Below are 11,083 nucleotides of genomic sequence, written 5' to 3' on the forward strand. Positions count from 1 at the left end.
TGGTTTCCTGCTTGGGGAAGGTTTCCTTCAGTGGAGGGAAGGGCTGTGGTGCCCACTGCAGTGAGTGGTGGGCAGTTATTTAAAAGAAGAGCTTATCTCAGAAAGTCAAGGGTCATATATTTTCTCTCATATATGGAAATGAGAGAGGAAAAAGGAAAAGAAGGTTGGGGAGGACTGGCATGAAGATCTAAGGGAGGTCAGCAGAGTAGAGGAAAGGGAGCAGGTGGAGGGAACAGGGGAGGGAAAGGGATATACTGGGGAGTGATACTGATTGTGTGCATGTATGAATATGGAACAATGAATCCCACCATTATGTACAATTACAATGCACCAACAAAAATATGGAAAAAAAAATAATAGGTTATGATGGTGTGTGTGTGTACACACATGCACTCACAATTAGCTGCTTAATGGTGAGGTTGGGACCAAATTTAAGATTGTGTGACACTGCAAGTCACCATGCCATTCTAGTTGGGTGTCAGGCCTCTGGCTAAATTCCTGGTCCCAGGAACATGAATTCAGTCCAGAAGATCTCAAAGACTCCCAGGGCACATCTACGTGGATCTACTGAAGAGAGTCCAGCTTATCAGGAGGCCTGTTTTAGAAGCGGGGTAGTACTGGTATTGGTACTTAAGCTGTTTACACATTAACTCAGGGACTCAAGGTAGCTGTGCAAGATTCTGGCCCCCAAAGTCTGCTCTGGACTGGTTCCCAGAGTAGCTCTTTCAGTGCTTCTCAAATTTGTAAGCCCTGGGCTTAGCACCACTTATCCAGATGAAAGGGAAGTACAAGGCACAGCCATCTGATTAGGATTGTGTGCTGTGTTTTAGTTTTAGCATGCTGAGCTGTGTGACCCAAGGATATTCACTAGACCTCTCTATGCAGCAGTTCACTGGTGAATTAGAAAGGATTGCATTCTTTCCACCCACATCCCTTGCTCATAAGGTGCAAAGAAGGAGAAAAGGATGGAAACTAAAGTTCATTGCTGCATGTATTCAAATCTCATTTGTTAGGATCAAAGAAGATAATAATGTGCATGCATGTGCCTGAAGAAGCAAAAATCCCCTGTGGGAACCAAATGCTGGGAAGACCACCTTGTAGTTGCTGCTGTGATGGTCGGGCCCTGCCAGCGTGCATTGCTCCTGACAATGGAGCACTTCTCTTGGACGTGGAATGGGCACCATTCCGGTTCCCCACTGACCTCAGAAGTCTGCTACTTAACTCAGACATCCAGGTTGGCTTCCTGCAGGAAGCTTTCTAGATTAACTCCTATTGCCTCCAGGGGTTCTGGTGTGGAACCTGACCCTTGGCTCGGGTCCTGAGTCGGCTACTCACTCATTCCACTCCTGGAAATACTGGCCAAATACAAGAGTCTTTTGAGGGAGGGCTGAAGAGGGCAGGCCCTTCTGCACACTTGGACTGCTGCTCTGGGTCAGTCCTTCTGTTGTCTATTGTCCCACAGTTGGGTTCCCTCCTTCTACACTGACCCCCAGGCTCTTGCCTGGGCTAATAAATAGCACAGCAGTCAGAGAGCAGTGGGTTCCGGCAGGTCTAGGGCCTGATCCCAGGCCTGCCGTGTTTGAACTCTCTGATCATTTCCTCCTCGGTACATTTTTACCTTGTGGCTGGAAGGCCGAGCACCTGAAGCAGGGCCCAGGCTATCTGAACACTGAGGCCAGCCCCTGGTGGCACTGTTCTCCGAGCTTTGCCACTGTCTTCTCCACTGGGAACAGAAGTCGAGTGTTTTGCGATGAGCTGTTGTGGCAGATGCCTTCTGTGTTCCGGTCACCTCCCCTCGGGCCACCTGTGATTTCAGCTGCCTGTGGAGAATGATGCCTGAACAAGTCACTGTCCCCTGGCTTTTCTGATTCAAGGTTCTTTCTGAGGCTGGGGTGGCCCATGTGAGCTGCCAGGGTGGCAGGAGGTTGGGGAAGGCAACTCTATAGGCTCCGGCCTTCAGTCCCTAACCAGAGAGTTCAGGTTGGACCATAGCCCCTCCGGATGGCTTCCATCAATATGGACTCCCAGTTGCTCACAGTGGTAACCGCCCCATCTCGTGTCATCTGACTGAGGCAGGACAAAGTCCAGAGTGAATGTCTTCTGACCTGTTCCAGGCAGCTCGGCTGTTTCCCAGCCCTTTCCATGGCCAGCTGGCTGCCTGGGTCCTCTGTCTCCTGCACAGGAATCTCTTTGGCCCTACTTCCTTGTGCTGTGAGAGACACTACCATCCTCCCAGACCACAGCCCCAGGAGTTCTCTCTCATCTTCCCCCTGCCCTGCACATCTAGCCAACCACCTGGTCTCGGCATGGTGCTCTCTGATTTCCTCTCCCTCTTCTGCTGCTCCACAGAAGCTACCAGCAGGCTTGATCTGGGTCCTTGTGGCCTGGTTGTGCCCTTACTGTAGCCTGCCTTCAAATTAGCTCCTCTCTGGCCTCTTCTCCCACCGTTGCTACAGCAATCTTTCTAAAATGCAAATTAGATCATGTCCTCTCCTTTACTCCTCTTTGGTTCCTATTGCTGGGATCAAACTACATTTCCTAAAAGTTAAACAAAGCCTCTTGTGATCTGATGGTCCCCTGCCCTCCTTTGTCCCCACTCTAGAAGTTTATACTGGTCTACACTGAATGACCTTGAGAGCTCTAACAGGCTTCAACCTGGCAGATGAGGCTAAAACTTGAAGTGAGAGAGAGGCCTGGGGTGGATTCCTGCTTCTTCCACTAGGCATCCTCTCAGAGGGGGCTACTTCCTCTCTGAGCCTCAGGTTCCAAACTTTCAAATGGGAATCATCTTGCCAAACTCCTGCTCTGAGGACGAAAAGGATGCTGATCCCAGTGACCTGCAGGAAGAGCTCAAGAAACCTGAGCTCATGCATGTTCATACTGTAGAATTCCATACGGATGTTTATTAAAAATCAATAAATCACATCTTCAGTAAACAACAACCACCACCACAAGAACAAACAAACAAACAAGCAAAAACCCCCTGCGCTTCTAGGTCTTTCGGCTTTGGCTTCAGTGGAATGCTCTGTTCTCCTCCTCCGCATTGCCCACTGACTTCTGACACTCAGCTCAAGGCGCATCTTCTAGGCAATCTTTCTGGGCCTTTTTCTGGTTTCCATTCACTTATTCTATGCCTGGGACCCAGACTCACCCCACCAAGCCTCTTGGAGCCCTTCTCAATCCCATGCTGTCTTCTACTAGTGGGGAGCACCCCAAGGGCAAGGCCAACTCTTCGGGATTTGCATCCTCAGGTCTGGTCCAAGCCAGGCACAGAGCAGCTGACATGGCAGACTCCAGCAAATGCCCGAACTCTGTGGTGCTCCACAGCGTAACCATCTCCCCTTGCCTTGTAGCCCCTAGACGTGATGTCTCTGGAAGGCTCCTGCTTCTGAAGAACACTTGAGTTGCTGCAGGGTCAACCCCTTCTCTGCTACTACCTAGGGGACTGTGAGGTGTGTGACCTTGGGTAAGTCGATTCCCCTCTTTGGGCCTCATTTTCCTGACTTGTAAAATAGGAAACCGGGGCTACATGATGTTATCTGACCTTTTCTTGCTCTCTGATTAGTTCTTTAGCTTCACTTGCTCTCCTAGTGGGGATCCCCAAACTGGCAATGGGCATACCTCACTTAATCTCCATTAGCATCCTTTTTTTTTTTTTTCCCTCTCTACTGTAACTGTTCTTCTTAAAGAAATTGAGACTGAGAGAGGTTGTGTGACCTGCTCAAGGTCACATGGTTCTAGTAATAGGCAGAGCCGGGATTTGAGGCCTCTCTGAGCCTTACCTTAGCAGTTCCCCATCGCAGCTCGCAGTCTGTTTTTTTTTTTTTTTTTTTTTGTGGGAGGAAGGATTTTTGGAGATGCCGGGTCACTTTGAAAATGAGTGTTGTAAAAATTCAAAACAGTGCAAACCTAATGCTCAGCGCATCTTAATGATGTTCTCCCGAGTTCTACCAAGGGTTGTGCTAAGGGAGCTCAGGGGAGCTTCAGTTCTGAGGCCCCGCAGGGAGGAAACAGGCCTGAGCTGCAGAGAGAGGGGTGGGTTAAGGCATGAAGAAAGCAACTGGCTTTACATTTAGTGGAGTAAGACCCCCTGCCAAAGGAGACCCTAAGGACAGGGCCTGATTGCCACTCAGAGCTTGGGAATGCCCTCCCCATAATGTGAAGGGGGTAGTGGGGGCCATATGAAAGACAGGATAGAGGTGTTATCAGATTACAAGTGCTTGCTGAGTGGAAGGAGGCAGCAGGTCTTGTCCCGGGAACTTGGATCTAGGGTTCTGGGGAGACTCAGCCTCTCTGACCTATCTTTGAAGCAGGGACGGGGAAAAGGTAGAGAATGGAGAAGGAGGCTGAGACATCTTGGCAACCTTCCGGTGTTGCAGAGCCAAGGTACATCTAGAAAAGTGGATTGAAGATGATCTAGGAGTGGGAGAGAGCCTGGGAACAAGAGGGACAGCTAGGAGGAGGGATGCAGTCAGAAGGCACCTGATGGAGAGCCTCAAGCTCTCCCCTACTCTTGGCACTCACTGCCTGCTGTGCACCTGAAATTCCAGCATCATCCCACACTGCCACTCAGTGGCCATGTGGGAGAGGTGCAGGGAAGCGCCCAAAGGAAGCAGCAAGGGAGATGGCAGAAGGGGAAAGCATCGTCATACCAATGCAGAAAAAGAGAAAACTGTGGCATGGTTCCTAAGAGCCTGGGGACAAGGGTCTAAATGAAATTCCTCTCTCCAGCCCTAGGTGAGGTAGGTAATACATAACATAAAAGGGTGATCCATAACAGAGGTAGTACTTTTATCCTTCTCATTGGACAAATAAAGATACATAGTGGGGTCAAGTTACTTGCCTATGGCCTCATAGTTAGTCAGCAGGTGGCCACATGGCTAGTAAGCAGCCATGGTCTGTCCTGTGCACTCAGCCAGGCATTGAGCCCAGCACTATGGGGCATACCGAGCACACCACCTAGGTGGGGCTCACAAATACTGGTTGAATTTGTAGATTTGGATAGGAAAGTCAAGTTGCCCAAAATTTACTCTAACCCAAAGCAGAGCAAACTGACTTAAATTGGGGAATAGAATACAAAAGTACACATGAAAAGGAAAGTCTTCACAAAGGATGGGCATTTGAGAGGGTTAACAGGGAGCAGAATGTGAGGGAAAGTTGATGTGAGCGCTTGGTCATTTTGAGTGCTTCACCATTCATTCATTCATTCATTCACTGTTTGCAGAAAGGCTCTCCAGAACACACTATCTCAAATGTGCTCACTACTCTGCACCTTATCATACTGCATTCCTGTTCATATTATGTACATTTACCTGCCAATTTGTTGTGTGTTTTATTGTCTTATTCCCCTACCACTGAACCACAAATTCCACGAGGAGAGAGTTGGAGGATTTTGCTGTGTCCTATATCGCCAATTGTTAGAGTCTGTAAACAAGTCTGGATGGCGCCTGGCATGTTGCCAGAGGGAGTGGTTTGTGAAGTAACGCCAGCGAGCCATTAAGTGTGGAGATTCCTTATTGGTTGACTGCTGTATCTAGTTTATGCTAATTAAGATAAGCTGTGTGGAATGTATAAATACCGCTCCTGTCCTACAATAAACGGCTCCCACTCCTGCTGTATTAATGTACACAAGTTGCTCGTCACCCTCTGGTTATTTTGCTGCAGCTGGACTGCGACAGCCAATGCCTGGGACTCTCTGGGTGCTCAATTTATACTTGCAAAATAAATGCTTAAGTGAATGAGTGAATTCCAAGGCAAGGGGACAACAGGTACGGAGCACAGAAGTACCCTCCTCTGGCTCAGGAACACTGAACCTGACTGAACCTGTAAGAGTGAAACAGATAGCATGGAGGGACAGGGTAAGGCAGGAGAGGTCTTTGGGGGGAAGACGGAGAAAGGCCTTGAGAGTCATACTAAGGAGTTTCCACTTATTTTGTCCTGTAGGCAATGGGGAACCACTGAAGATTTTCAGAAGGAGGGCGACAGGGTCCAATCTGTGTTTTAGAAAGATAGTTAAGAAATGTAACTAGTAATGAAATTTGTAATGAAAATATAGTGCAATGAATGATCTAGGCAGGAAACTAGTAAGAAGGCGGCTGCTCAACTGGTGAGAGATGTCAAGGGTCTGAACTCAGGCCATTTGTTCATAAATGAAAGGTGGAAAGAATGAGGTAGTGATGATGATGGTAAAGAGAAAAGCATCGTCAGGAAGACTCTGGAAGGATGTCGGTACAGTTCAGTGGTCAGTGAGAAGAGAGCAAGTGGGGAGTCCTTTTGCCAATTGAAGGAGTCAGAAGCGTGGTGTGTACATGTGTGCCTGGGTGTGTGTGTGCCTTTGTGTGTATGTTTATGTTTGTGTTGCGGGATGGCACTCACATGGTGGAGCAGTTCTGGCAGTCATAAAGTTTGTGGGGCCACTATAACAGTCCTGTCCATTGTGACCAGGCAGATGGTGATGGTGGCCTGATGCTCAGGAGAAAGGCTGGGGGCTAGGGATGGAGATGTGAGAGCCATCATTATGGACAAGTACATCCAGATGTGGGCCCTAGGGAGGGGAAGCTGGGGGCATGTTGAGCCAGATTGGGAGGCGGAAAGACTCCTGAGCAGGCAGAGGCTGGGGGGAGGAGAGAGACAAGGTGGCCTCCTGCCCTTAGGAAAACACTGCCTGGTAGAGAGATGGGCCTGTGGGTGGTCAAGTGCTGGGCACTGAGATGCCTTAGGCGCCTGGTTCCTTGCTGGGCAGCTGGTGGGACCCAGGAAGGACTCAAGACTCACTCTGTTCCCTACACAAGTAGGGTTCCACCTCTTTTCATAGACTGTACACTTCCTAGTAGGACAGGCCCAAGGCCGTGGACAGCATCCTGTCAACTGGTAAGAAAAGACTTTTCCTCCTCTTCTAATTCCTCCCTGGAGAGTCCTAGGAGCCTGGAATCCTGACTTCCTCCCATTTTGCCAATTACCTGGCCTGTGGCCCTGGGAAATCACCGACTCCCTCCATTCTTTCTTTTTGGAATTGCCTTGGGGTGGGATTTCCTTTGGAGGTAGACTGGGGAAGCTTTGGCCCTAAGATGACAGAAGATCAGGAAAGTCATGAGAGAAACACCGGTAGGCATGGGGCAGGAGGGGGGAGGGAGATGGCCCTGCTCAGGTGTACATAACCCAGTACTTGGAGCCTAATAGGCAGCTCAAGGTTGGCATGTCCAAAATCAAATTGCGGTTTCCTTCCCCAACACAAGCAAACACCAGGAGCCGCCACGCCCTGCCCGCTCCCCTGCACCAGGTCTGGTATCAACATTTGTCCTTGCCTGAGCTCCTCCCAGGCCTCCTTTCTCCTACCCATGCCTCCTGAAGCCAGAACCATTAGGGGAAAAAAAAATCAGGTCGTGTTACATCTTTGCTCAAAATTCAATGCCTGTTTACGCCCTCAGAACTACAGCCAAAGTCCTTCTGTGGCCTAGAAGGCTCTCTACCATCTGTCCCTGGATACCTTTCTGACCTTATTTCCAACCATCCTCCTCATGTTCACTTGGCCTGGATCAACTCCCTCCTTGCTGGTCCCCAATCCCAGCAGAGGTGTCCCCAACAGCTTATGTGTCGCCTGTCCCCACTCCTGGGAGACTCTACCCAAACCCTCTCATGACTCCCTCCCTTCCTTTATGGTCTCTGAACGTTACTTCCAAGAAGCCCGACAAATAAGGGAGACCTGTCTTAACCCTGTGCCTTACACACAGGAAGCGCTTATCAACCAGAAGGTAATCATATCCTGGCCTGTGAGCTCTCCAAAGGCCAGATGCATGCGCGGCCATTGGCCACCAGAGGGAGCCGCACGCGGTGGCGTCCGCACTCTGCGGCTCAGGCGGCGGCTGCAGCAACCTGGGAGGGCTGGCTGTCCTCCACCCCCGCAGCTCCGAGAAGGTGGGGACCCGGAGACACAGTCCATGGTTTCTGCACCAGCAGCACTTGGCTCCCCGCATACCTCCCAAACCAGATCCTGGGGGCTTACTGTCAAAAAAAGAAGGGCAGGTGAGATTTTGAGAGTTTAAAAATGCGTTTTCCCACCTATTTGTCAAGCCCCAAGCCCCAGCACCTCTAGTCACCTGAGGTCACATCTCTTACAACACCCTCCCTCCCTAGTCTAAAAATACAGAATCTGGAAACTTCAGTGAGGTTAAGTAGCATACATCTTCTGCCTGGCAAACCCCTTGGAGCCTTGCCTGAGCAGTTGCCAGGTGACTAGGACAGAATCCAGGGGCCGTGGCTTTATGTACGTGGGTCCTAAAAGCAAACGAGGCTGTCAGCAAATGTGCCTACTTCCTGAGGGCAGAGTGACTTAAGGAGAGGAGAGGGAGAAGAGTGGGTGGGTGAATGGGGGGAGAATAGGCACTAACTTGAGGCCTACGGAGGGACAGGAGGGTCCTATCAAACTTGGTCCACAGACCAAATTTCATATCTGAACCTCACTCCTGCCCTCACACACACCCCCATCTCTCCTTTCAGATCCTCCCTCCTTCTGAGAACCTTGTGCAGGCAGGCCAGGCTTGGAAGTCCTCACGTTGGTCAGTGTCTTAGAGGTCACCTCAAATGCTCCTGATTGTCCAGCATCCATTTCTAGGAACTCACTGCTTACTATTCCTGCCCCTTCCCAGTCCTGTTGCTGGGTTTTGGCCCACTGTGACAGCCCCACCATGGTCAACAAACCTGCCTCCCAGGCATGGGAAATGTCTCTCCCATTACCTTTTCTCAGAGGCAACACTGTGTGGCCTTCCCTTAGCACAAGGCCAGAGGGTGGGGCAGGGCACTGGCAGTGAACTGCTGGTCTAACCAACAGGTAGCCCATAGTGAATAGGTATGCATGTGTGTGAATGTGTGTGTGTGTGTGTGTGTGTGTGTGTGTGTCAGAGTGTGCAAAAGTGTAGAGTCCGACTGGCATTTGCCATGGGTGAAGTCAGTCTCCCAGATCTCTCATCTTCTACACAGCTTGTGCTTTTTGTTCATTTTTGTTCTGAAAGATCCTCCTCGCCCCCAGGTACTGGGAACAAAACCCAGGGGTGTTTTACTACTGAGCTACATACCCAGTCCTTTTCTTTTATTTTGAAACAGAGTCTCATTAAGTTGCTTGGAGCCTTGCTAAGTTGCTGTGGCTGGCTTTGAACTTGTGATCCTCCTGCTTCAGCCTCTGGAATCACTGGGATTTCAGGGATTCCCACCGCACGTGGCCTGAAACCTTCTTTTAAAATATCCCCCAACCTTCCCAAACACCCTGTGTTTTCAGATCATATTGACTGATTTTATTATGTAATTATGAAGGTGCCTATCCACTGTTAATCATCTGAATGTTTATAAAAAGCCAACATTGCTGCAGGCCAGTGTGAGTTTGTACTCTCTCATTGAAGTGTGAGAATTCAGTCCAAAGTAAAGCCATTTGACATTCTCTTTTGCTGTGGGGTGTGACTTTGCCTCAGGTGTTTTGGTATTTGAAAACCACAAAAGCACCTCCATCATGTCCCCTTAGATACTGAAGCTCTGGGGATTCCTGGGTACAGACACTAGCTTTGGTGTGTGACTTTTTCTTTGCCACTAAGTCCCACTTATTTGTTGGGTGATTAGCTAATTTTTAAAAAGTTAACATACAAAATGGATTAGTAGGCCAATTTTAACTGTAACCTTCTCAGATAGCAAACCAGTTTAGCTCAATAAAATACAGGGGTCTCTGGAGCATAAGATTGTATATATAATCGGATTATAACTCAGTTAAAAACAAGAATAAGGGGTAGAATTTCTAGCTATGGCAGTGCAGAAAGGCTGACAAAACCTCATATTAAAAAACAATGTAAGACTAGACAAATATGTCAAAAATCATTTCTAGGCAGCAAATACAAATAGCACCTTGGCAAGTTTTTTTTCAAGACAAATTGCTGAACTTCTGATAAGAACTTGAGAGCCTGAAGTGTGCTGGTTAGGACTGCTGGCTTCTCTCTATCCTTGGATTGAGTAGAGCTATGGCTGGCGGTGACCACCAGCTGCTTCACTGTGGAGGAGTCGGCCTTGATGTGCAGAGGAGGATAAAAGACCCATCTCCAGCAGGGTTTTCAGTAGAAGCAGCAACTTGATATAAAACAAATGGGAAAGTCCACAGCCAGCTTGCCTGAAGTTGTGGTGCTGTTCATAGTAGTGAGCAACCAGGACGGCATCCAGAAATTCCCAGGAATCTGGAAATAAAAAAGCCACAAAGGGAATATATATGTGTATATATGTATATATATATATATATATATATATATATATATATATATATTTTTTTTTTTTTTTCCCCACAGATCTTTGGCAGACTGTAAAGCCGTGCTCACGCATGTGGGAAGACCTAATAGAAATGAAAGCTGACTTATAAACCTTCCTGAGCTCTGAACATGCTCCCCAACCCACTCCTGGCTTTACTGGTAGAGGTTGGAAGACTGACTTCCTCAAGCAACTCTTGAGGACATCCTCTAAGCAACCATAGGCTGACCACTAAGCTACTCAGAAACAGGAGCAACCCCTTTAAAGCCAGGCTAAAAAAGTTAATGACAAGAAAAAAACCAAAACAGAACAAAAAAACAAAAACAAAACTGAACAGAGACATAAGCAATAGCAGCACCTTGCAAGGATAAGACATAACCACAGATTAAATTTGGAAAAACTCACAAAAACTAAAACTAAAGTCAAACCAAAACACAGCACAAAACCAACAGTAATCCTCAGAGGAAAAACTTAGAGGTTAGAGTTGCTACAAATATCTAAAAAATGTCCAGTTTTCAACAAACGATAAGCTATGCAAAATAATAGGAACGTGTGTTCAATACCCAGGGTGAAAAAAGCACTTCAGAAACTTTTTGGTGGTTCCAGATATTAGATTTAGCAGAAAAAAAAATTCCAAAGCAGCTACTTGTAAACATGTTTAAAGAATTGACACATGTTTACTTTATTTTTATTATTATTTTTCAATATTTATTTTTTTTTAGTTATGGTTGAACACAGTATCTTTATTTTATTTATATTTATTTTATGTGGTGCTAAGAATCAAACCCAGGGCCTTGCACATGCTAGG

This window comes from Ictidomys tridecemlineatus, chromosome 11, assembly GCF_052094955.1.
Source record: "Ictidomys tridecemlineatus isolate mIctTri1 chromosome 11, mIctTri1.hap1, whole genome shotgun sequence".
Lineage (NCBI taxonomy): Eukaryota > Metazoa > Chordata > Mammalia > Rodentia > Sciuridae > Ictidomys > Ictidomys tridecemlineatus.